This window comes from Chiloscyllium punctatum, chromosome 24 (genome assembly GCF_047496795.1).
Source record: "Chiloscyllium punctatum isolate Juve2018m chromosome 24, sChiPun1.3, whole genome shotgun sequence".
In the NCBI taxonomy this organism is placed as follows: domain Eukaryota; kingdom Metazoa; phylum Chordata; class Chondrichthyes; order Orectolobiformes; family Hemiscylliidae; genus Chiloscyllium; species Chiloscyllium punctatum.
The window spans coordinates 20250382-20272921 of NC_092762.1; positions in this window are offsets into that span (position 1 = coordinate 20250382).

Here is a 22540-nt window from a genome sequence, read left to right on the forward strand (position 1 = left end):
TTCTTAGATAATCACTGCTTGACTCCAACTCTTAAAATTCTCCTCCAATAACACAATTGTTACCCATTAATGTAACTTAATCCCTCAAAGTCCATACAGACCCTTACGCTGTCTTCCTTCTATCCTTCCATTTCTGCTGTCATCTCCCTGGGCCGTCTTCTTACACTTTTTCCTGTTTTCACTGGAAAAGGTATGTTTGAGAGATAGTGCCTTCATAGAGATTTCTTTGAGAGGGTGAAGAGCCCCTTCAGATGACATGTGCTCTGACTAATTTTCAAAATGCACTTGCTTTTAAATGTCCAAGACTCATTTGGTCAGATGTTGTCAATACTATTAAATTCAAATTCAATTGTTTTTTGGTATCCTGGGCATAATTTAAATTCATTGGTTAAATTCAAATCTGATTGCCTTGACATCAAAACACAACCCCAAGCTAACGGTTATATTTTCTCAATTTCCAGCAATCTCTGCGCTCACAGACATAATGGGCTGTCACAATCTCTCAGCTTAGAAACACACCCTCTCTTTTAAAGTAACCATGCAAAGTCACTGTGTGACTTTGTAACTATTGATTATTGGTTAATGGAGAGAATACAGAGAATTGGGTTCTGCTCTCTACTGGTCTCTTCTGCTGTCTCACTCATGGGGTATCATCTGTATTCCTGAAGAAGGGCTCATGCCCGAAGCGTCGATTCTCCTGCTCCTTGGATGCTACCTGACCTGCTGCGCTTTTCCAGCAACGTATTTTCAGGGTATCATCTGTATCAGTGCTTGGAGCATCGGGATTCACAAGGCAAAGGAATGATTTGGGTATGGGCAACAAATACCATCCTTCTGGTTGTATACTGATTAGAATGTGTGAGGTTGGGAAGTGCTGTTGGTGAAAGGATCTGAATGCTCTTGGTCATGAGTCACTGACAGAATTCATACGGGACAGGAGCAATCAGGACTGTTAATAGTATGTTGTCCTTTGTCACAAAATGATTCAAGTACAGGAATAAAGACAGTTTCCTGCTGTTGTTGAGTGTTGGTCAGACAATATCTGGGGCACTGTGTACAGATTTTCTCTCCTTTATGAGGAATGATTTCCTAGCCACAGAGACAGTGTAAAGGAGGTCCACCAGAATAATCCCTGGGAAGATGGTACCATGAGGAGAGTGTGAAGGAAATGAATATATCATCTGTAGTGTTGGGAGGCAATAAGTGGTGGCAGTGCTGTACCGACGGGTTATGGCCAAACACCCATTATGTCTTAACAAATGACATCGAAAGTGTGAAAAATTGCATCTTTATTTCCTCCATGATATGTGTTTCCTGATAGTTTACATACCTCTGCAACTCCCATGTTAATTGAGAGAGAGCTCCAGGTTCTGAATGAACTCTCACCACTTCAGTGTGTGCTGCTGTGTGACTCTGCATTGAAAATCATATTGTTCACAAATCTGTCAGCAGCCACAATGCCTTACTCCTGAAAGAGTTAGCCGTTCACACCAGATTCTGACCACCAATGAGAATGCCAGTTTGTCTTCTTGGAGATGGACGCTGCATCCTTGAGACTTGGCACAAACCATCCCCTTTCCCTCCTCACCCTAAGCAAACCTCGGTAAAGTAGCACGTGCGCACCATTATCAATGGAGCCAGGAGGGACAATGTCGAGAAATCTGTCTGTGCAGTCTCTGAATCATTGGTTTGTCACGTTGGAGCATCAATGACATCCTGCAATGTCTGTATAAGCAGTTTGAGGGGCTGAATGGCCTTTTCCAGTTGCTGTGTTAGGGACTCATGCAGTGATTTGGGGATCGAGAGTGTGGTTCTGGAAAAGCACAGCTGGTCAGGCAGGTCTGAGGTGCAGGGGAATCGATGTTTCAGGCAGAAGTTCTCACTTTCTCCTCAAATGGAGAGTTGTCCTGGTCCCATAGAAGAGGCTCAGTGAGCTGATTGGGTGATCGCTGATTCCTGTTTAACAGCTCGATGTGCAGTACAGATGGGCGGCATGATGGCACAGTGGTTAGCACTGCTGCCTCACAGCGCCAGAGACCCAGGTTCAATTCCCGCCTCAGGGAACTGACTGTGTGGAGTTTGCACGTTCTCCCCGTGTCTGCGTGGGTTTCCGCCGGGTGCTCTGGTTTCCTCCCACAGTCCAAAGATGTGCAGGTCAGGTGAATTGGCCATGCTAAATTGCCCATTGTTAGGTAAGGGGTAAATGTAGGGGTATGGATGGGTTGCGCTTTGGCGGGTCGGTGTGGACTTGTTGGGCCGAAGGGCCTGTTTCCACACTGTAATGTAATCTAATCAGATCTCTTTTTATGGCCCTCTTCTTCTCCAATCGTTTCAATGTTATTTTCCTGTGAAACCAGCTTGAGGTGCTGAATGAGATCCTCCTCCCCTTCACTGTGGAAATGGGCAGTGCCCAACAGTCCTGTTCCATGAATGTTACAGGCACTTTAACAGCACAAGCTGAAATGTTGTCCAGCCCTTGCTGCACATGGCCACAGGAGCTGAGGGCTGACAGATTGTTTTGAACATTGTGTAATCTTCAGTGAACATCCCCACTTCTGATCTTATGATGGGGAAAGACATTGATGAAGCAGCTGAAAATATGCCGAGGAAACTATCCTGAGGATCTCCTGCACAAATGTACCAGGACTGAGAGGATTGATGTTCAGAGATCACAAACCTGTTCATTTGTGCTCTGAATGACTCCAACCAGTGGGGAATTTAAAACTCATTCCTTTTAAGTTCAACTTTGTTGCTTTCCTTGCTGTCATCCTTATTCAATGTCCAGATCCTTGATATAAACCCATCACCTATTTTCTTAGGGTCTGTATCCCTTTGCTCCCTGCCCAATCATGTATCTGTCTAGATACATCTTAAATGACACGATTCTTCCCGTCTCAACAGCCTCCACTGGCAACGCGTTCCAGGCAGCCACCAACCTCTGTGTAAAGACCTTTCCACGCATATCCCTTCAAAACCTTTCCCCTCTCACTTTGAACTCGTGACCCCTAGTAATTAAGTTCCGCACTCTGGGAAAAAGCTTCTTGCAATCCACACTGTCTGCACCTCTCATGATTTTGTAGACCTCAATCAGGTCACCCCTCACCTCCATCTTTATACAAGACTCATAAAGTCATAGAGATCTACAGCATGGAAACAGTCCCTTCGGTCCAACCCATCCATGCTGACCAGATATCCCAACCCAATCCAATCCCATCTGCCAGTACCCAGCCCATATGCCTCCAAACCATTCCTATTCATATACCCATTCAAATGCCTCTTAAATGTTGCAATTGTACCAGCCTCCACCACTTCCTCTGGAAGCTCATTCCATACACATATTACCCTCTGTGTGAAAACGTTACCCATTATGTCTTTTTTATATCTTTCCCCTCTCACCATAAATCTATGCCTTCTAGTTCTGGACGTTTCCCTCCCCCCAGGGAAAAGACTTTGCCTATCTATGCCCCTTACAATTTTGTCAACCTCTAAAAGGTCACCCCTCAGCCTCCAACGCTCCAGGGAAAACAGCCCCAGCCAGTTCAGCCTCTCCCTATCGCTCAAATCCTCCAACCCTGGCAACATCCTTGTAAATGTTTTTGGAACCCTTTCAAGTTTCACAACATCTTTCCAATAGGAAGGAGACCAGAACTTCATGCAATATTTCTACAGGGGCCTAACCAATGTCCAATCCAGCCATAACATGACCTCCCAACTCCTGTACTCAATACTCTGACCAATAAAAGAAAGCATACCAAACACCTTAATCACTATCCTATCTACTTGCGACTTCACTTTCAAGGAGCTATGAACCTGCACTCCAAGGTGTCTTTGTTCAGCAACATTCCTTAGGACCTTACCATTGAGTGTATAAGATCTGCTAAGTTGCAAACTTACTAACTGTACCTCTTATGCTCATATCCAAATCATTTATGTAAATGACAAAACGTAGAGGACCCAGCACTGATCCTTGTGGCACTCCACTGGTCACAGGCCTCCAGTCTGAAAAACAACCCTCCACCACCACCCTCTGTCTTCTACCTTTGAGCCAATTCTGTATCCCAATGGCTAGTTCTCCCTGTATTCCATGAGATCTAACCTTGCTAATAGTCTCCCATGGGGAACCTTATCGAACGCCTTACTGAAGTTCAATTAGATCACATCTTCTGCTCTGCCCTCATCAATCCTCTTTGTTACTTCTCGAAAAATCTCAATCAAGTTTGTGTGACATGATTTCCCAGGCACAAAGCCATGTTGACTATCCCCAATCAATCCTAGCCTTTCCAAATGCATGTACATCCTTTCCCTCAGGATTCCCTCCAACAACTTGCCCACCACTGATGTCAGGCTCACTGGTCTATAGTTCCCTGGCTTGTCCTTACCACCCTTCTTAAACAGTGGCACCACGATTGCCAATCTCCAGTCTTCCGGCACCTCATCTGTGACTATCGATGATACAAATATCTCAGCAAGAGGCCCAGCAATCACTTATCTAGCTTCGCACAGAGTTTTCGGGTACACCAGATCAGGTCCTGGGGATTTATTCATCTTTACCTGTTTCAAGACATCCAGCACTTCCTCCTCTGTGAAAATAATCCTAATCTATTCAACCTCTCTTCAAAGCTTGCACCCTCCATCCCATGCAACACCCTGGTGAACCTCCTCTGCACCCTCTCCAAATCATCCACATCTTTTTGGTAAAGTTGCAACCAGAACTGTCAGCTGAATTCCAAATGGGGCCGAACCAAAGTCCTATACAACTGTAACATGATCTGCCAACTCTTGTACTCAATACCCCGTCCAATGAAGGAAAGCATGTCATTAGCCTTCTTGACCACTCTACTGACCTGCACCTTCCAGGTAACAATGGACCTGAACGCACAGATCATTCTGTACATCAATTCTCCCCAGGACTTTTCCATTTACTGTTTCGTTCGCTCTTGAATTCGATCTTCCAAAATGCATCACCTCGCATTTGCCCGGCTTGAACTCCATCTGCCATTTCTCTGCCCATCTTTCCAATTTATCTATATCCTGCTGTATTCTCTGACAGTCACTTTCACTCTCTGCTACTTCACCAATCTTGATGTCATCTGCAATCTTGCTGTTCAGGGAACCTCTACCTTCCTCCAAATCATTTATATATATCACAAACAAGAGTCACCCCAGCACGGATCCCTGTGGAGATCTACTGGTCACAGGTGACAGTGAGGCCTGCAGATGCTGGAGATCAGAGCTGAGAGTGTATTGCTGGAAAAGCTGGAGCTCCCAGCCTTATTCCTGATGAAGGGCTCCGGCTCAAAATATCGATTTTCCTGCTCCTCAGATGTTGCCTGACCAGCTGTGCTTTTCTAGCAACACACTCTCAACACTGGTCACAGGTCTCCATTTTGAGAAATTCCTTTCCACTGCTACTCTGTTGCCCAGCCCGTTCTCTATCCATGTAGCTAGAACACCCAGGACACCATGCGCTTCACCTTCTCCATCAGGGGAATCTTATTAAATGCCTTACTAAAGTTCAAGAATATAGCCCTTCCCCCATCAGTCAATGTTGTCACCTCCTCAAAGAATTCTCTTAGGTTTGTAAGACATGACCTTTCCCGCACAAACTCATGCTGCCTATTACTGATAAGCCCATTTTCTTCTTTCTATCCCTCAATGTCTTCTCCAGCAGCTTCCCTAACACTGACGTAAGGTCTATAATTTTTCTGGAGTATCCCTGCTACCCTTCTAAGACAAGGGGACAACATTATCAATTCTCCAGTCCTCCAGGTCCTCACCCGTGTTCAAGGATGCTGCAAAGATGTCGATTAAAGTCCCAACTATTTCTTCTCTTGCTTCCCTCAGTAACCTGAGGTAGATTCTGGATTAGTGGTGCTGGAAAAGCACAGCAGTTCAGGCAATATTCAACGAGCAGCGAAATCGACGTTTCGGGCAAAAGCTCTATCGCTGCTCATTGGATGCTGCCTGAACTGCTGTGCTCTTCCAGCACCACGAATCCAGAATTTGGTTTCCAGCATCTGCAGTTATTGTTTTTACCTCGTTGAACCTAAGGTAGATCCCATCTGACCTGGGGACTTGTCTACCTTTTAGAATACCCAGAACTCCCTCCCTCCTTATGCTGACTTGACCTCGAGTACTCAAAGAACTATCCCTAACCTCAGCATCCAGCATATCCCTCTCTCCTTAGTGAATAATAATGCAAAGTTCTTATTAAGAATCTCATCCATTTTCTCTGACCCCACACATAACTTTCCTCCTTTGTCCTTGAGTAGACCAACCCTTTCTCTTGTTACCCTCTAGTTCCTTATATATGAAAAAAAGACTTTGGGATGTTACTCAACCCTGTTTGCTAAAGATATCTCATGACCCCTTTTAGCCCACTTAATTTCTCGTTTCAGATTGGTCCCAGATTCCCAATGTTCTTCTAAAGCTTTGTCTGTATTCAGCAGCCTAGACCTTATGTCTGCATCCCTTTTCCTGTCAGCTAGTCTCACAACTTCACCTGTCATCGACAGTTCCCTAACCTTGCCGTATCTATTCCTCATTTTCACAGGATCATAACTCTTCTGAAATCTAATCAACCTCTCTTTAAAGGTATATCGAAGGTGGATTTATCTTCAAACAGCTGCTCCCAATTTACGTTCCCCAGCTCTTGCTGAATTTTGGGAGAGTTGACCTTCCCCCAATTTTGCACTCTTCCTTTAGGACCACTTTCATCTTCGTCCATGAGTGTTCTAAAACTTCCAAAATTGTGATCATTATTCCCAAAATAATACCCTCCTGAAACTTCAACCACCTGGCCAGACTCATTCCCCAACACCAGGTCCAGTATGGCTCCTTCCCAAGTTGTACGATTCACATACTGCTCTAAAATGTCCTCCTGGATGCTCCTTACAAATTCTGCTCCAAGCTCTAATACAAAGTGAATCCCAGTCATTGTTGGGAAAATTAAAATCTCCCATCACCACCACCCTGTTGCTCCTCCATCTTTCCATGATCCTTTCACATATTTGTACCTCAATCTCCCGCTTGCTGTTGGGAGGCCAGTAGTACAGCTCTCACATTGTTACTGCACCCTTCCTGTCTCTGAGCCCTGCCCATATCGCCTCAGTGCTCGAGTCTTCCATAGTGTCCTCCTTCAGCCCAGCTGTGACATTCTCTCTGACCAGGGATGCAGCTCCTCCACCCCTTTTACCTCCCTCTCTATCCTGCCTGAAGCATCGATATCCTGGGATATTTCACTGCCAGTCATGATCTTCCCTCAACAAGTCTCAGTGATAGCAATAATGTTATATTCCCAGCTACTAATCCAAGCCCTAAGTTCAGCTGCTTTATCTACGACACAAATGCACCTCAGACCACCAGCCCCATTGCGTTCATCATCTGCTCCCTGCCTCCTCTTCCACTTCATCATGCTGACTTCATTATCTAGTTTATTACAGGCTTTAGTTACTTCTCCTCACTGTCAGTTTAAACCCTCCCCAACAGAGTTACCAAAAGGACCCCCAAGGACATTGGTTCCAGTCCAGCCCAGGTGGAGACTGTCCAATTTGTAATAGTCCCACCTCCCCCAGAACCGGTCCCAATGTCCCAAAAATCTAAACCCCTCCCTCCTGCACCATCTGTCAAGCCACTCATTCATCCTGTTTATTCTATCCCTCTGACGAGCACGTGGCACTGTTAGCAATATTGAAATTACTGCCTCTGAGGTCCGACTTTTTAACTTGGTTCCAGACTCCCTGAATTCCATTTGTAGGTGTTCATCTTGTTTTTAACCTTTATTGTTTGTGTCTTTATACACCACGACAACTGGCTGATCACTCTCCCCCTTGAGAATGTTCTGCAGCCGATCTGAGACATCCGTGACCATTGCACATGGGAGGCAACATACCATTCGGGAGTCTCGTTTTCAACCATAGAACTGCCTACCTACTCCTCTACAATTGAACCCTTTCTGACTATAGCCCTTCCACTCTTTTTCCTGCCCTTCTGTACAGCAGAGCCAGCCACGGTGCCATGAACATGTCTACTGCTGCCTTCCCCTGGTGAGCTCTCACTGCTCCCCCTCAGCTCCTCACTCTCCCCACTCCCCCTCAGCTCCTCACTCTCCCCACTCCCCCTCAGCTCCTCACTCTCCCCACTCCCCCTCAGCTCCTCACTCTCCCCACTCTCACTCAGCTCCTCACTCTCCCCACTCCCCCTCAGCTCCTCACTCTCCCCACTCCCCCTCAGCTCCTCACTCTCCCCACTCTCACTCAGCTCCTCACTCTCCCCACTCCCCCTCAGCTCCTCACTCTCCCCACTCCCCCTCAGCTCCTCACTCTCCCCGCTCCCCCTCAGCTCCTCACTCTCCCCACTCTCACTCAGCTCCTCACTCTCCCCACTCCCCCTCAGCTCCTCACTCTCCCCACTCTCACTCAGCTCCTCACTCTCCCCACTCCCCCTCAGCTCCTCACTCTCCCCACTCCCCCTCAGCTCCTCACTCTCCCCATTCCCTCTCAGCTCCTCACTCTCCCCAATCCCACTCAGCTCCTCACTCTCCCCACTCCCTCTCAGCTCCTCACTCTCCCTGCTCCAGTTCAGCTCCTCTCTCTCCCCACTCCCTCTGTTGCTGAAAATAGGCAGCTGATGCTCGAGGTAAGTCCCTTTTGAGAGTGAAATATACCCCGGTCCTCTCTCTCTATCTCGCCCATCCTGAAAATACTCTCCCCATCTCTGCCTCACACAAGGACCATTCCCTTTGACAGTCCTTGGTTTGTGCCACTCTTCCCACTGACAGCTCCCTCCCCAGGAACGTTACCCTGCAACAGGAAAATATGCAAAACCAGGCAGGGCCCCAAACAGTCCTTCCAGGTGAGACAGATCTTCACCTGCCTCACTTCCAACCCAGTTTACTGCATCAGGTGTTCCCGATGTGGCCTTTTCTACTTCGGGCAGATCAAATGTAAACTTAGGGAACGGTTTGCCGAGCATCGCAGCCAAATCCGCAGGGACTGACCGACCTCCCAGTCACTGTCCTCCCAGTCACTGCCCATTTCAATTCCCCCAAACATTCCCATTCTCACATGACCACCTCCAAGTGCTCTGGTTTCCTCGAACAATCCAAAGGTGTGCAGATTGAGTGAATTGGCCGTGCTAAGTTGCCCATCGTGTTCAGGGATGTGAGGTATGGGGCATTCATCAGGGGTAAATGTCAAGTAATTAGGGAGGGGAATAGGTTTAATTGGGATCCTCTTCAGAGTGTTGGTGTGGACTTGTTAGGCCAAAGGGCCTGTTCCCACACCGAAGAAATTCTATAAATGATACAGAAATGATCTGGAAAAGGGCACTGTTGGAATGATCAGCAAGTTTGCAGATGACACGAAGATTGGTGGAGTAGCAGGAAGCATAAGGGACTGTCAAAGAATACAGGAGGATATAGAAAGACTGGAGAGTTGGGTGGAAAAGTAGCAGATGGAGTTCAATCCAGACAAATGTGAGGTGATGCATTTAGGCAAGACTAATTCTAGAGCGAATTATACAATGAACGGAAGAGCATTGGGAAAGGTTGATGGGCAGAGAGATCTGGGAGTGCAGGTCCATTGTACTGTGAAGGGTGCTGCACAAGTTGATAGAGTTGTGAAGAAGGCATATAGTATGCTTGCCTTCATTGGATGGGGTATTGAGTATAAGAGCTGGCAAGTCATGTTAAAATTGTACAAGACATTGGTTCGGGCGCATTTCGAATACTGTGTCCAGTTCTGGTCACCACATTACCAATAGGAGGATGCAGGGAAGGTTGACAAGGATGTTGCCTGGTATGGAAGGTGCTAGATGTGAAGAGAGGTTGAGTAGGTTAAGATTGTTTTCCTTAGAAAAAAGGAAATGGTGGGGGGCTGATTGAGGTCTATAAAATCATGAAGGGTTCAGACAGGGTGGATAGAGATACGCTTTTTCGCATGGTGAAGTATTCAGTAACGAGAGGTCACACTTTCAAGGTCAGAAGTGAAAAGTTTAAGGGGGTTACACGCAGCAAGTACTTCACACAGAGGGTGGTGGGTGTCTGGAACGTGTTGCCATCAAAGGTGGTAGATGCAGGCAGACTAGATTCATTTAAGATGCATCTGGACAGATGCACGAGTAGGTGGGGAGCAGAGGGGTACAGATGCTTAGGAATTGGGTGACAGGTTTAGACAGTGGATTTGGATCGGCTCAGGTTTGGAAGGCCGAAGGGCCTGTTCCTGGCCTGTAAATTTTCATTGTTCTTCTCTTTGTTCTTTATAGCTATAACTAACATCTCATCTTCCGCCTGGGCAACCAAGAGCCCAGAGGACTCACAACTGAGTTCTCCAATTTCAAAATGCCTTCCTTCCCATCAGCCCACCCCTTTCCCAACCCTCCCCATCCCTTCCACTGCACCCTGCCACCAAACGGATTCAGTCCTCCCATTGACCAATCAGGTTGTACCTTTCACGTGCCTTCACCTATCCCCACTTCACCACCGAGCCCTCTGCAAACCCCTATATCTGCAGCTCCCCCGACACCCACTCCCAGTCCTGAAGAAGGGGTACACCTTCGATTTCTCCACTTCCTGATGTTGACCGGCTTGCTGTGTTCTTCCAACCTCCTGCCTGTCTGTTCTGGGGTGCTATCTTCTCCCAATTTATGGTATCGGGGCTAATTCTCTTGGGGAGACTCAGAATTCCATGGAACAAACTGTTTCAGCTGATCTGGCAATGTCCTAATTCAATTTTCTCATTGTTGTGACAGCACTCTCCAAGCTCTCACTCCTCCAGTTAGTCCCACTCCCTTGTCTTCTTCACCATCTTTCCACAACACATTCTCAATTAATTAATTATCTGTTTCTGTCTTCAATATAAATCTTTGTGTCCCTCTGTATCTTTCCCTGGCCTTGGTTTATCGCTCCCCAGTCTATCGAGTGCTGCCATTGTGAAGCTCAGAAACAAGAAAAAGGTTTGTGTCGGGCTGTTGTTCACTTCCTGGTGTGTCCCATGTGATGCTCCATGTGGGACGGGGGTCACAGCAGCTTTGACACACATCCTTGAAACTTGGTCTGTGCCTGTCCACTGAACGCCTGTGTTTGTCCCTCTCAGCTGATCGTGCGGTCAGTAACACGGGGAAACCCCTCGAGTATTATTGTAAAGGAGCAGGTGTCTGACTTGTAGCTGAGGGGCTTCTGACTGACTCCTGTTATTGAAACGTTAGTGGAGGAGCTGGGGATGGTTTGCTGGAGGTTGTGCTGTGAGCTGCCTCAGACATTCAGGGAGACCTGAGGATTTGGTGACCCAACTCTGGATGGAGTCTGGGGCCTGTAGTTATAGCATCTGGGTCTGTAAAATGAACAACAAATGGAGCAGGGGATAGAGAGAGCGGCAGCTCTGAAACCACGGAGTGAGTGTGGGTGGGGAAAGGGATCTGCCGTATCCACTCCGGGTTTTCCAAGAACAGCTTCCCAAGCGACACTTAACCCAGGAGCAGGGTGTGAGGGGACCCTGATTGAACAAGGAGCTGGGCACAGAGCAGTGTCACCTCCTTCAACGCGACCTGCAGCTTCACACCAGGGGCGGACGGTGCTGCCAGTGGCTGTTAGCGTCGCAGCTTCATTCTAGGATCCAGAACTTTCCAGACAGGCGTGGGGGACATATCCATTATCTCCCAGTATGTCGATATCAATGTCACCATTCAGTGACGGAGGGTATATATGGCGGATGAGGTGAATACAATGTTTTATCCCTCAGCAGGGAGTTGCCAGCGCTACCCTTGTTTTCCCAGTATAGTGGGATTCCCGATGGTGTACTTGGCTCTGCAGGGTCCCCATGTCAATGGGGAGAGTTCGAGGAACTGAAGGACCTCTCACTCCAATAATGGTGCAGTGTGACCATACACAGTACATCATGTTGGTGAATACCCACTGTCCTGGCAGCAACCACAGCCTCTTCATTCAGAAGCAGTCAGCCATTCCCATCATCTTCAGGTCCCCAGGTAGAAAGAAAGGATGGCATCTCAGATGAGGCCACCCCCTTCGGACACAATTCAAAACACCCTGCTCCTCACCGCTCCCCACCGTCAACCAACCACATCAAAATATCCCGTGTGAACTGAGAGCAATGGGAACACTGGGAACATCAGGGATCAGACCATCAGGGAGATGGGGCAACACTTCCGATGTTTGAACTAGGTCCTGCAATCTCCCTCCATTTATGTAATCTATGACCTTGTATCCTTTCTGAAAAATTCACAGGGTCATAGTTAGCCACGCGACATTCCATCTGCCAAATGGTTATTTCATGCTTATCCATTTTCAGATCCTCCACCTCCTCTTGATAACTTTGTTTCCTTCCTATCTCAGCATCATCACCGAATTTAGTGAGAATATATTTGTTCCATTTATCTAAACCGTTGATATAATTTGCAAGTAGTTGAGGACCCAGCAGGTGTCTGTGCAGTCGTTATATTCTGTTAAACTGATAAAGACTGATTTACCCCAGTGGACGGTATCTTCAATATGAGGCTGAGCCTTTCCCTCCACCAGGACTGTGTGCCGGCTGGTGTGGAGGCAGGAGATGACCATCATCAGGCACTTTCCTTGACCATCTTTGATATGTCACCATGAGAATTCTTGGATTCTGGAATCAATGTTGGGGAGTTACAAGGTAACTCCTTTCTTGACTGTACAGCATGGTGCCATCACCATTGGTGGGTCTGTCCTGCTGTTGGTACAGGATATACCCAGGGATGGTGATGGGGCTGCGTGAAACATTACCCATCAGGTTTGATTCTGTGTGTAATGACAATGTCAGACTGTTTCCTGACCTGTCAAAATGAGGAATAAAGGTGACAATGGAGCAGGGAATAATAGCTTAAAAAGCTGAATGAAAGACACTCTGTCTGATTACACAATGCATTCTCAAAAATGATTGAGGAACTCAATGCATACATTGAGGTAAATGGATACAATTTAATGACATCAGAGAGTCCTTGCTACAGGGTGTCTGATATTTGGAACTGAACATCCAGGAACTTTTATATTTGGGGACGTAATACAAAACATAAAAGGAGGTGGGGTAGATTTCCAAGCAAAAGTTGACATCTGTACGATTGTAAACAGAGAATCTTAGATCAAATCTTCAAGTTTTTGGCTTAATCTTATTGTTTCTGTTCGCAAAGTGCCAGTTGAGTTGGGTTTGGAGAGAGATTTTCACAAGGATGCTGAGTGGATTTCACCAAACCTAATGACAGAAGGGCCTTAGTGATGGGGCTTTTTATGACGCTATCACATTCTCAAACTGATATTCTCCGGATCATTCTTTAACCAACATTCCTCCGGAACAGTCTATGACTGACATTCTCCAACACATTCTATAACTGACATTCTCCGGAACATTCTATGAACGGCATTCTCTGAACATTCCATCACCAACATTCCCAGAATATTCTATTATTGACATTCTCATAACACATTCTATAACCAACATTCTCTGGAACATTCTATAAACAGAATTCTCCAGAACATTCTCTGACCCACTTTCCCTGGAAGAATCTATAACCAACATTCTTCAGAACATTCTTTTACCAACATTTCTGGGAAAATTCTACAGCCCACATTCCCCGGAACATTCTGTAACTGACATTCCCCTGAACAATCTATATCCAACATTCTCTTGATCATTCTATAAGCAACATTCTATAAGCAAGATCCCGTTCCATGGAGGAGGAAACACTGTTTCGAACTCCCCTCAGGCAGTTAAAGGGCTTTACCCTACGTTTACACTTCTTCACCTCAGAGGATCGATCGACCACAATTTAGACTAAAAGACAGAAATTTTTAATGCCCGTTTTCTTTAAAAAACTGCAAGAGAATTCTTCAGGATAGCAATGTTTATCCTCCGTATTGGGAACTGTAAAGACGTGACCTGTCTGCTCTCGAGTAATCACGTGTTTGGGAATGTTCTAGAATCCATCTGTTCTTATGGCTGTGTGTCTGTGTGTTTAAGGAGGGGGGGGGGGGTTTCTTCTGTAATGCATCACCTATCTGTCAGTAATTCAGAATTTGCCATGTGTTATTCCAGCTCCAACTACATCAATAAATCTCTGAACGTTTCATTTTGAAAATCTAACTTTGATCTCAATCAATTGTAAAATGTCCTTCAGGCTGATGTATAAATTGTTGCTTTTCCTTCCTCACAGTTAACGTCATGACGATCTTCGTCCTGCTTTATAAAGATTGTGGATTGTCTCCATGCATCAGGCGTTACCTGGAGGCAATGGCAATGACGGATCTACTGGTCATTATCCTCGATCTGATATTGAGACACATTCCCATTGTTTATCAGGAACAGTTTTATTTTCTGTACTCCGTCCCCGTGTGTAATATCCACGCCGTCCTGCTTTATGCAGCCACTGACTGTTCTGTCTGGTTCACCGTCACTTTCACCTTTGATCGGTTTGTGGCCATTTGTTGCCAGAAGCTGAAAAATAAATATTGCAGTGAGAAAACAGCGGCTGTGGTTCTGGGAACAGTGACTGTGCTGAGCTGTTTAAAGAACATTTTCTGGTATTTCATGCTCACGGGTCTTTATCGGTTGGCGAACTCCCCCTGGTTTTGTTACATAATGAACGGTGTTCTATCTTCTCGTGTCTGGGTCACAATTGAGTTCCTCCACCACATTCTAACCCCAGCTCTCCCATTTCTCCTGATTCTGCTGCTCAATGTTTTCACCATCAGACACATTTTAGTGACCAGCAGAGCCCGCAGGAGACTCCGGACTCACACCAATGTGGACTCTCACCATGATACAGAAATGCAAAATCGAAAAACATCAATCATTTTATTGTTTGTGATCTTGGCCAATTTCATCCTGTTATGGTCAACATTAATGCTGTATTCAATATGGACTCGGATGTATGCCTTGGCATATAATTTTGTGTATCTGCATCGCTTTGTGCGGGAATTGGGCTTCATGCTGCAGCTCCTCAGTTGCTGCACTAACACCGCGATTTATGCTGTGACCCAGACTAAGTTCAGACAGCAGCTGAAGAATGTGCTGAAATATCCCTTTACCCAAATTCATCAATCAATCAAATTCACTGATTAGTCAATCCATCCAGGATTTTCTCATTTCAGTTCAATGTTTCAGCAACGAAACAGCCTGTCGCTATGGTAACAGACTGAGGGTAGTGCTGGTTTTTCCAACCTGATTCAACAGGGGATTACAGAGACACATTTCAATGGTTCTCAACTCGGGGATCAGTGAAAAAAGGCACCATTTCACTGAATGTATCTATCACTTCAATCTGTAAAAATGAATTTCTTCATTAAGAAGTACCACACAGCAGAACAAACTATTTTGTTGTTTGTGTTGAAGCAGCTGGGCTGGAGAGAGACAGACTCAGGTCCTAGTCCTGGTCATTAGGGAAGGGGAGGGAACTGGGTCTGAGCTCAGGAGCTGGGTTTAAGTCACTCTGTCCTTTACTTTCACCTCAGGATCACTGACTCTGACCTGGCCTTGGCAGATTTCATCTCTCTCTCCATGTTCAGCTCTCATTCTCACAGTGTCCCCTCTTTCTCTTGTCCTCCCATTTTTGTTTCCTGTTGCTCATATCTCAGATGCAACATCGGTCAGCCAAAACTGCTGTGTCACCAAAGAAACTGTTTGAAGAATAACAAAACTGTGCAACATGAGAGATTCATAAGCTGTGAAAAGATCATCCACTCATGTAGTGGCATGTCACAACCAGCAGAGGGTGGCATTGTATCACATTAAACAATTCCGGGGAGAATGAGGGATGGTTGGTGGGTGTGTGTGTGCAAAAGAGACTCAGCCTTTGATTCATCACTTTCTAATTCATTCACTCATTCAAACTTCCCTCCAGTCCCATTGCACGAGAGACAGATCCACAGGCACAAATATATAGAGACACAATTTGGAGATACTCACCAATATGACATTTTACACACAAGACAGACAGACAGACAGAATGGGGAGAGACGGGTAAACACCATTTCAATGGATTCACCCCCAGAACAACAGAGATCCCACTGCACAGTGACACAGACTTAGAGACACACTGAGACAGAGGGACGCACACTAATACACACTCTCATCTATAGCAGCTGATGTGCACACAGCTACAATAAGAGCTGAAATAGATCAGAAGAGACAATTCAGTACAGAAATACACACACAGATACAGACACATAGAATTATATATACATACATACACACACATAGATACACACACACTGACACAAAGACACAAACAGATACACACACAAAGATACACACACAGAGGCATACATACACACAGAGACACACACACACACACATATACAGATACACACGCGCACACAGACACACACAGATACACGCACCCAGATACATGCAGACACACAGACACACACACATGCACACAGACACACACAGATATACACACACATACAGATATACACACATACACAGATACACACACACACGCACCCACACACACACAGATACACACATATACACACAGACATACACAGACACACACAGACGCACACAGATACATACACACACATGCACACACACACACGCACACACATATACAGAGATACACACAGGTACACACACAGACACACACACAGATACACACATACACACACATGCAGATACACACACATACAGACATGCAGAAACACACACAGATACATATGCACACACACACAAACACATACACAGACACGTACAGATACACACACAGACACAAGCGCACACATACACACACACACATGCACACACACATACACACAGATACGCATACAAACATACAGACACACACAGATACATACACACACACACGCACACACACAGATCAACACTAATACACACATCCATAAACACTGCCTCAAACACTCAGAGCTACGAATGTGCAGATATAGTTCGTTTGGGATAGACAAGCAGACAGTTACAAAGAGAGAATCACATACACAGAGACACACACAGGCACATTTATACACACAAACATACAGACCGACATAGATTCATACACATACAAAGACAGAAACAGACACAGACTGAGGTGCAGACATGCAAACAGACCTTTACACTGACACAGACAAAGACACAGAAACATATACATACAAACGCACACACACAACCAAGCGCACAGACACATATTGTTGTGGGTAAAAACAAGGACTGCAGATGCTAGAAACCAGATTAGAGTGGTGCTGGAAAAGCACAGCAGGTCAGGCAGCATCCGAGGAGCAGGAAAATCAGTGTTTTGGACCAGGCCAGACCACCTCAAATATATTTTGGTAGCTTAGATCCTAACCTTTTCTTATTTTAAAGGCAGATGGGAAATCAATATTCCAGGTGTGATGCAGCTGGTCAGACCACTCAATACAGAATTTCTGAAAATACAACAGTATAACAAAAGAAAATCGTAATTAGAATAACACAATTATTGGAAAACCTAACTATCCAGATACAGCAAATTAACGAAGGGACTGTACGCATTCAGACATCCGAGAACACACACTTTGGAAAAATAGGTAAACTGAAACAGATTCTTGCAGGCAGGAGGGAACAACATCCAAAGAAATTCGAGAGTGACAGTAAGTTAGGATTCATCTGCTGAGGGTTGGAATCATTTCTGGACTTGTGACTGCCACAGCTAAACCAAACTGGAAAGAAAAACGTGAACAGGGAGAACTGGCCAATCCCCTGGCATTGTTAACCTCGGCTCTTTCTAACCCCTTCAACACCTCCGCCTTTACAACCTCTCTTATCCGTATCGTGCAATTGAGCAAATGCATAGGTATAAACAAAATCATAGCTGGAGTTATGTACAGGCCTCCAAACATGAGTCAGGAGATGGGGCACAAGATAAAACTGGAGATGCAAAAGATTTGAAGGAAATGCAAAGTTAGAGTGATCATTGGGGATTTCAATATGCAGGTGGACTGGGAAAATCAGGTTGGGAATTTGTGGATAGCTTTTTGGACCAACTTGTGGCGGAGCCCAGTAGGGAACAGGCAACACTGGATTAAGTGATGTGGAATGAAGTAGACTTGATCAGGGAGCTTAAGGTGAAGGAATCCTCAGCAGGCAGTGATCATAATATGTCTGAAATTACTCTGCAATTTGAGAGGGTGATGATAGAATCAAAGGTAATAGTATTACAGCTGAATAAAGGCAACTACAGAGGCATGAGAGAGGAGCTGGGTAAAATTGACTGGGAGAGGAGTGTATCAGGAAAGACAGTGGAACAGCAATGGCAGGAGGTTCTGGGAGTAACTCAGGAGACACAGCAGAGATTCATCCCAAGGGAAAAGAAGCATGGTACAGGGAGGATGAGGCAACCATGGCTGACGAAGGAATTCAGGGATATCGTAAAAGTAAAAGAAAAAACAGATCATTTGGGGAAGGGTAGTGGGAAACCAAAGCATTAGGCACTCGCAAAGACCAATAGAGAGCAACAACAAAAGAAATAAGGAGGGTCATGATGAAAAATGACGGTAAGCTAGCCAGACATATCACGCATTACCGTAAGAGTTTCTTTCGACAGATAAAGGGCAAAAGAGAGGAAGAAGTGGACATTGGGCCACTGGCAAATGACACGGAAAGATAGTGGTGGGGAAAAGGAAATGGCTGAAGAATTAAATAATTATTCTGTGTCAGTCTTTATTGTGGAAGACATGATTAACATCCCAAAAAAATCAAGAGAGGGTAGGGACAGAGCTCGTGTGGTGGCCATCACCAAAGTCATCAACTTCATTAATCCTGATCTGTTCCAGCCTGTTTCCCAGCTCCTCAAAGTTCTCATTCACAACATGGTCCCTTTCCTCAGTGAAAACTGAAGCAAAAATCTCATTTAGGGTTTCCTCTACCTCCTCAGATTCCACACACAAGTTCTGTACGCTATCCCTGACTGACCCTACATTCTCTTATTCCTCACATATGAGTAAAATGCCTTTGGGTTCTCCCTAATCCTTCCTGCCAAGCCTTTTTCATGCCCCCTCCAGGCTCTCCTCAGTCCATTTCTGAGCTCTTTTCTAGTAAGTCTGTAATCCTGCTCCCAATCTGTACTTCCCAACTCCTGTCTGATAGCATCAAAATTTCCTCTTCCCTAATTAAATATTCCTTGGTAACTGCTCCTTTTCCTCTCCAAGGCTATGGTAAATGTGAGACAGTTGTGGTCACTGTTACCAAAGTGTTTCCCACGACGAGATCTGACACCTGTCCTGGCTCATTGCCGAGCACCAAATCCAAAATGGCCTCTCCCCTCATCGACCTGCCTACATACTGAGGAAGGAAACCCTCCTGAACACACCTGACAAATCAGCTCCATCCAAACCATCTGAACTAAGAAGGTTCCAGTCAATATTGGGAAAGTTGAAGTCACCCACATCAACAACCCTGTGACATCTGCATTTTTCCAAACTCTGCCAGCCGATGAGTTCTTTGATCTCTCTCCTGCTATTAGGGGGTCTGTAGGAAACGCCCGGTGAGGTGGCTGCTCCCTTGCTGTTCATACTGACTCAGTAGACAAACCTTCCTCAACAGCCTACCTTTCTGTAGCCATGATGCACTCTCTGATTAGCAATGTCACACCCCCTCCTCTTTTTCCACCCTCCCTGTTCTTTTTAAATGTTCTAAACCCTGGAACATCTAGTAACCATCCCTGCCCCTGTGAAACCCACGTCTCCATTATGGCCACAACATCATAGTCCCAAGTACTGATCCACGCTGTCAGTTCATCACTCTTATTTCTGACACTCCTGGATGTACTGGCCCTGGAGTCTGTTCAGAGAATGTTCATGAGAATGGCCCCAGGAATGAAAAGCTTAACATACGAGGAATGTTTCAGGACTCTGGATGGGGTTCAGAAGAATGAGGGGGAATCTAATTGAAACCTGGAATACTGATTGTCCTGGACAGAATGGATGTTGGGAAGATGCTTCCATTGGTAGGAAAGACCAGGACTGAGGGCACAGCTGTAGGGTAAAGGGAAGACATTTTTAAATGGAGTCAAGGAGAAATCTCTTCAGCCAAATAGTGATGCATCTATGGAATTCACTGTCTCAGAAGGTTGTGGAGGTCAGGACTTGGAATATATTTAAGATGGAGATTGATAAGTTTTTAACTGTCAAGGGTATCAAGTGTTACAGGGAGAATAGGGATGAGAAACGTAGCAGCCATGATTGAATAGTGGAGAAGGTTCGATGGGCTGAATGGCCTAATTTCTGCTTTTATGTCTTATAGATGTTTTTAAAAAAATGAAGGACAAAATAAGCTTGTAAAAGTGACAGCATTGTCACATCCAGATGCACTGACACAGACATACATACAGATATACAGAAACACACACACCGACACACATAAACGCACACAGAAACATGTACACACCGACACACATAAACGCACACAGAAACATGTACACACAGACACACTGACTCACACATCCACTCAGATACACAGAAACATGCTCACACAGACATACTGCCTCACTCATATATACAGACACACAGAAACATATACACACAGTGCAGTAAATGACACTTGCCTGTGTTTAACCATTGAGAGAGTGAGACAGTGCTGTGATGTCCCTCAGCTATTGTCAGGGAGGGGGTGAATGTGTCTAACAAACTCATAATCATTTGTACAATGAACAATGAGAGAGCTGGTACAATAGATCCATTAGTCCCTTTGTGCCCATCTGTGAAATAGTTTGATGTTCACTCTCAGAATCTCACTAACTTTACTGGTTAAGTTCATCGCACTCACACCTTGTGTTTGTCAGTGTAGAAATACGATGTTCCCCTGTGGGATAAATCTGTGTTCCTTGGCGGCAGAAGACTGTCCCCTTGTCTGAATAAAAGCATTTTGTAGCTGGTTTGAAACTGCAGCTTTGTCTCTGTGTGGATTTCAGGTATGAGGCCAGTTGGTGTGTGTGTGTGTGTGTGTGTGTGTGTGTGTGTGTGTGTGTACTGCTGGAAGCTGAGTTCCAGATTTGAACTTAAATCAACCCGTCCCTGAAGCAGACCCTGTCTGATGTGACCCCTGGCGCAGTAGCTATCCCTCATGGGAGCGAGGGAGTGTGAGAAGTCAGAGAGAGAGCTGGGACCCACAGTAATGGTGAGCATCACCTTTTCAGACTGTGTCTTTCCTGAACTCCCGCCTGTCTCTGGCTGATTTCCCGTCTCTTTCTCACATTGTCACTTTATGTCTCTTTGTTTCTCACTTTGTGTCCCTGTATCTTTCTCTCAAAGTCTCTCCTCCTTTTTGTCTTTTGGTCATTCTGTCTTTCCCTCCTATGTCTCTGTCTGTCACACTCTCAACTTTTTATTTCATTCTCCCTCTGTCTGTCCATTCCCACCAGCTGTGTGTCCCCCCTCTCTCTGTCTGCATTTTTTCTGACCCCTGTATCCACCTTTCTGCCCCTCCCTCTCTCTGCATTTTTCCTGCCCCTCCCCAAAATGTTTTTCTCGATCCAAAATTACTGAATGCGACTCCCTGCCAAATGTGACTTCTCGAACTTTGTGTCATCCAATCTTGCGACCCCATACACCCCCCATTTCACACCCACGCCTTCTCTTTTCCCCCCCAGATATTCCCTCAACATATTTCACTACCTCCCACTTTTGCCCTTGTCTTTACTCCACAACTTTGCCCCACCCACACTGTAATTTGCCCCATTCCAAAATCTTGAGTCAACTCAGAAGAACATTACCACCCTCAGATATTAACATCCCCCCGCACAAATATCTCGCCCACCATCTGCCAAATATTGTCTCGTTAAATGTAGTGTTCCCATCAATTCTGTAGTCCCCAAATATCATCCCTAAGTTTGTCTTCCATCCCAATTATGGCCCTTTTGGGAAGACCAGGTTCCCCAAACCTCTCCACAGATACAGCACCACCCCTGACACAGGAGACTCTGCTGGATTAGGGCCAAGCCCTCAGTAGGGTCATTAACCTTGACCATGATTTGATAAAGGCAGCGAGGCCCACACCCCACCAGGAGGCACTTCATCCTTTCCAACCTGGGGACTATGTAATGATCAAATCACTGGGCAAAGATTCTCTCTCTCCTGGTGGAAGGGCTGATACTTGGTGCCTCTGACAACCCCGACAGCTGTCAAACTGGAGGGGTAACCTGACTGGACACACAGGACCTGCTGCAAGTGAGCTCCGCCCCCAAAAGACAACAACCAGGAAGCACAGCAAACGACAGCTCCACACCCCGAGGAAAGCTCCAGCTAACCGCTACAGCCATCACCATCTTTATACTCCCCCTGATCATCCTGCCACAGGATGACTGGAACCAGGATCATGCAGTGACACACCTTACCGTTCGCGAGTCACTGGTCAATACATTCCTCTGTGTGACCTGTGTGTATGCTCAGAGGGTCAGCCAGAGTAGCTGTTGGGTTTGTGCTCATGTCCCCATGCACTCCCAAGGGGGCATTCCCCTGAGACCCTTCCCCTTTAATGAATCTGACAATGCTGAAAGGTGGGTGGGACGGGACAGGTCCCCTGAAGTAACCACTCTCAGC